Here is a 6057-nt window from a genome sequence, read left to right on the forward strand (position 1 = left end):
TGATTACCAGTCAATTGCCCTTGCCATTATTTTGTGCTACATCTTTTACTGTTTGAGCTTATTTTTCAGTGAACCCCATTAGAAGGAATACTGATATAGTGGTCAATATATCTAAATTTTAATTACAGTTGTAGCACTAATTAAGTGATTTTGGAAGTCACTGAATTTTATTTATAATTACAACATAGAGCATATAAGCTGGTTGATCCAGGTTTTCTTTAAGTTTTAAATTTCAATTCTAAATTGTTTTGATTTATAAGACAACAAGCAAAGACTACTTTATATTTTGGTGAGAGGTACTAGGTGACATGAAGCCTGTAAACTATGATTCTTTACGATTTTTTATGTTTTTTAAAGGAATTACAGAATATCTATTTCAGCTGTACACAGCTGAGTTTATGTACACATTTGAACAAATTGAAAAATAGTCTAATAGAAATCTTATAGAAGTGACATTTAAAAAACTAATGTCAAATGTTTATCAGGTTTTTGTTGAAATTCTTATTGAATTTTTCATAAGGGGTTATTGTAGGAAGTTAGTTGAAAATGACATCTTGCATACTCAACATCATTAGTCATGGGGAAATGCAAATCAAAACTACAATGAGATATCACTTTACACCCTTTATACCCACTAGATTTGGCTGTAATAAAAAAAAAGACAGAGACCAGGAAGTGATGGTGAGGATACATTGCTAGTTGGAAAGTAAAATGTATAGACACTTGGGACAGCAGTTTAGTAGTTGCTTAAAAAGTTAAACAGGGAGGGGCACCTGCGTGTCTCAGTTGGTTAAGTGTCCGACTTTGGCTAGGTCATGATCTCACCATTCCTAAGTTCGAGCCCCGTATGGGGCTCTGTGCTGACAGCTCAGAGCCTGGAGCCTGTTTCAGATTCTGTGCCTCCCTCTCTCTCTTGACTCCCCCGCTCATGCTCTGTCTCTCTCTTTCTCAAAAATAAACATTAAAAAATTAAAAATAAAAGTTAAATATAGTTACCATATGACTTGTCAATTTTACTCTTAGTTATATACATCCAAGAGAACTTAAAACATATGCTCATACAAAAACCTGTATGCAAATATTTATAGCAGTAATATTCAAAATAGCCAAAAGGTGGAAATACTCCAAATGTTTGTTAACAGACAAATGGAAAAATAAAATGTCGTATATCCATACAATAAATATTACTCAGAAATAAAATGAAATGAAGTACTGATACATGGTACAGAACGGGTGAACCTGAAAAACATAATGCTGTGTGAAAGAAACCAGTCACAAAAGACCAAATTTTTGTATGGTTCTTTTTCTATGTGATGTCCAGAATACACAAATCCATAGGGGGAGATCAGACAAGATCAGGTGCGTTCAGGGTAGTATGGCCATAGACACAAATCTATAGGGAAAGTCAGCTAGTGGTTTCCAGGAACTAGGGGAGATTTGGTAGTGACTGTTAATGGCTATGAGATGTCTTTTTAGGGTAATGAAAATCTGGAATTATATAGTAGTAGGGATTGCACAAATTAGCAAATATTCTAAAAAACACTAAATTGCACATTTTAAAGGGGTAAATTTTATGGTAAATGAATTATATCTCAATAATAAAAAACATCTTAAAAATGAAATCTTCCAAGCAACCCTGTCATACCTGATCACACAAGTATAACTGTGGAAATAGCAATAAATGAAAACCTACACTTCTGCCAAAAATTAAGATTGTCATTAGAGTAATTATGAGAATGTACAAGGCGTGTTCACTAAATCTAAAGGTAGAGCTAGAATGGGAAAAACAACTCACATACATCCTTTCATAAAATAAAAATAGTTGTAGTCATTGGGGAAAAATGTAAAACTTTTTCTCTCTACTATTAGTTCCCCTGCTTGCAGTGAGGTTTTTATTAACCAGAAGGCTATATTGGGGCGCCTGGGTGGCTCAGTCACTTGGGCTGCCGACTACAGCTCAGGTCATGATCTCACAGCCTGTGAGTTCGAGCCCCACATTGGGCTCTGTCCTGAGCGCTCAGAGCCTGGAACCTGCCTCAGATTCTGTGTCTCCCTCTCTCTCTGCCCTTTCCCTGCTTGCTCTCTGTCTCTCTGTCTCTCTGTCTCTCTCAAAAATAATAAACAATAAAAAAATTTTTAAAAATCAGAAGGCTATACAACCATTCCATTACTGTTTTCTGAGATCGCCATTATAATGCACCAGCCCTTTCCCATTTTTTTTTCCCATTATTTACAAAGTAGGTGACTGCTGGAATAAATGGATTGAATTTTTGGATATATGGTTCTCCACAGATATGAAGAAAGGTAGTACCCTGATGGCATTATGTGCTGGGGATTTAAATTCCTATGGTTTTTAGCAGGAATGTTTTAATAATTAAAAATAAATTAATAGGCATTTCTGTTCCTGAACAAGATGGAGTCACTGAACAAGATTTACCTCACAACCTGAAATAAATGGAAAAAAGAAGGAATATATGAAACACGTGATTTTTGGGGGCAGCTGGCAGTTTCAGTCAGTAGAGCATGTGGCTCTTGATCTTGGGGTCATGAGTTTGAGCCCCATGTTGGGGATAGAGATTACTTAATAAAATAAATAAAGTTGAAAAAGAAGAAAATTACTGGGCATGCAAAGACACAAGAAAATATGATGAATAATAAGGAAATCAATTAATTGCAAATGATTCAGAATTAACACAGATGGTAGAAATAGATAAGGAGATCAAAGTTATTATAAGTATATTCCATTTGTAAAACAAAGGTAGAGGAAAGATAAGCATGAAAATGAATATTTTTTCCATAGAATAATGGAAGATATAGAAAAGACCCAAAATGAACATCTAGTGCTAATAAATAATTCCTGAGATGAAAAACACATTGGATGGAATTAACAGCAAAGTTTATGTTGCAGAAGAAAAGATTAATGAATATGATGATACAACATTAGAAACTATTAAAAATGAATCATAAAGTAAATTTTTAAAAAAATTAATAGAACATCATTGAGCTTCAGAATAATCAGATAGCCTAATAGTATATTTGTAATTGGACTTCTCCAAAAAGAAAGATGCAGAAAAAAATATTTGAAGAAATAATGGCTGAAAATTTTCTGAATTTGATGAATGTTATAAACCTGGAGATTGAAAAAACTCAATAAAGCATAAAACCAGGAAATAAGAAAACTGCATCAGGGTAGGTCATCATGAAATTAATCAAAACAAGTAAAAAAGAGAAAATCTTGAAAGCAATTTGAGGGAAAGAGACACATGACCTACATAGCAACAAACAGAAGACTTTTAGGAGATTCATCATCAGAAATAATGTAAGCAAGAAGACCATAGATTGATATCTTTAAAATACTTAAAGAAAAATAACTGTGAATTCTATAGTTTTTATTATAGAATAGTAGAGAATTCTATACCCAGCAAAAATCTTTCAAACATGGAAATGAAGTCTTTTCTAGAAATACAGACAGAAACTGAAAGATTAATGATTTTTATAAAGGTACAAAGTCAATTTAATGGATAAAGGCTATTCCTTTCAACAGATGGAATTGGAAAAATCGGATATCCTTGTACCAGAAATGGGTTTTCATCTGTACTTTGCATGATACCTAAAAACTAACTCAAAATAGAACATAGGCCTATATGTAAAACCTCAGCTATAAAGCTTCTAGAAAAAAAACATAAGAGAAGGTGAAATTCATCATGATTTTCCATGAAGTTTTCCAAAAGCTGGATCTATAAATGTAAAAATAGATAATTGTTTTTTATCAAGAAGAAAATCTTAGCTCTTCAAAATATACTCCTAAGGGAATGAAAAGACAGACTACACTCTGGGATGATACATTTGCAAATCTGATAAGACTTGTATCCAGAATGCATGAAGAACTCTCAATATTCAGGAATTAGAAAATTTACAACCCAGTTTTAAAAAGGGCAAATGGGTGGCTCAGTCGATTAAGCATCCGAGTTAGGCTCAGGTCATGAACTCAGGAACTGTGAGTTCAAGTCCTGCATCAGGCTCTGTGCTGACAGCTCAGAGCCTGGAGCCTGCTCTGGATTCTGTGTCTATCTCTCTGCCCCTCCCCTGCTTGTGCTCTGTCTCTCTCTCTCTCAAAAATAAATATTTAAAAAGGGGGGGGGGCAAATGATTTGAGCAGATACTTCATCAGAGTAGATACAAGAATGGTAAATAGGCATATGAAAAGATATCCAACATTATTAGTTGGAGGGAAATTCAAATTAACACAGACACCATATACTACCAGGCAACTATAAGAACGACCAGAATTGAAAAGACATACCATCCCTGTGTTTTGGCTTGAATGTAAAAGATCTGGAGCACTCACACACTGCTGGTGGGAATGTAAAATGATACAGTCATTTTGGAACTTCTTACAAAATTGAATATATACCTACCACATGATCCAGTCATCCCACTCCTTGGTATATATTCAAAAGAAGTGGTTAAAAAAATGGTAATGTACATCTGCATACAATTTTGTATATGAAACTTTATAGCAGCATTGTTTATAATAGCCAAAAAGTGGCTATTACAATCCAAATATTAACTGATGAACAGATAAATTGAACTTGGTATCCATAGAATGAATACAACTTAGCAGTAAAGGGAATGAATAGTTGATACATGCAACAAAATTGGTGAATATCAAAAGAATTATACCGAGTGGAAGAAGCCAGACAAAAAAGAGTACATACCATATGATTTTATTTAGATAAAATTCTAGAAAGTGCAAACTAATCCATTGTGACTGAAAACAAAGCAGTGGTTGCCTGGGTTCCAGAGTTGGGTAAAATGAAATAATAGAAGGGAGGTATTATAAAGGAGCATAAGGACCTGGTATATACAGAAGGCAGAGTTTAAATGCAGGTGGTCTAACTCAAGGACATATGCTATTAGAATTAAAGGTAACTGATAGCAAATCTAAATTAAATTATCAACTATTAAAACAAGTAAAGGAGCATAAGAAATCTTTTTGAGGGTAATGGATATACTCACAACACTGATTATGTTGAAAGGTATAAACATATAACAAAATGATCTAATTATAAGTATTAAATATGTACAACTTATTGTATGTACAAGAAGTCCTCACTTTGCATATCTCCAATATTTACAAATTTTTGCATATTTAATTAAATTATACCCACTCCTTAAAAATATGGTCCGAATTTAATTCATTACAGACTATTTCTTTTAAATAATTGCATGGATTACAAACTTTGCTCCTAACCCTTCAGCCCACAAATCACCATTTATTTAAATAACAGATGTGGGGTGGCTGTGTGGCTCAGTTGGTTAAGCATCTGACTTTGGCTCAGGTCATGATCTTGTGGTTCGTGAGTTTGAGCCCCACATCAGGCTCTGTGCCGACAGCTGGGAACCTGGAGCCTAGAGCCTACTTCAGATTCTGTCTCCTACTCTCTCTTCCCCTCCCCTACTTGCACACTCTGTCTCTCTCTCTCAAAAAAAAATAATAAGTAAAAATGAATAAATAACAGATGCATGTCATGATAGTGACTAGTCACACTACTTTTTTTTCAAAGTCTGTTGATGATTATTCACTGCATATATAATATTAGTTCATGGACAAACAGCAAAGCACATAGTTGTGTTGCCTCCCAGTGATCAACCCTCGTTACAATTTATGAAAATGGATAACTAAAAGAGGGAATTAGCTGACTGATATAGTTAATTTTATGTGTCAACTTGATAGGGTCATGGAGTGCCCAGGTATTTAGTCAAACAGTATTCTGTGTGTATCTGTGAAGGTGTTTTTGGATGAAATTAACATTTGAACCAGTACACTGAGTAAAGCAGATTGAACGGCTATGTGTGTGGCTCTCATCAAGTCACTTGAAAGCCTAAATAAAACTAAATCGCTGACCCTTGAGTAAGAGGATACTCCTTCTGCATGTCTGATGCACTGTGACTTAAGTCTTTTCATGCCTTTGGCTCTTCTTGAGTCTTGATCCTGTCAGCTCTTGTAGAGAAACTTACAACAAAGATTCTCCTGGTACTTTGGACTTCGGTATC

The sequence above is a fragment of the Panthera pardus genome, unplaced genomic scaffold, assembly GCF_024362965.1.
Source record: "Panthera pardus isolate Hobbes unplaced genomic scaffold, ASM2436296v1 HiC_scaffold_10, whole genome shotgun sequence".
NCBI lineage: Eukaryota > Metazoa > Chordata > Mammalia > Carnivora > Felidae > Panthera > Panthera pardus.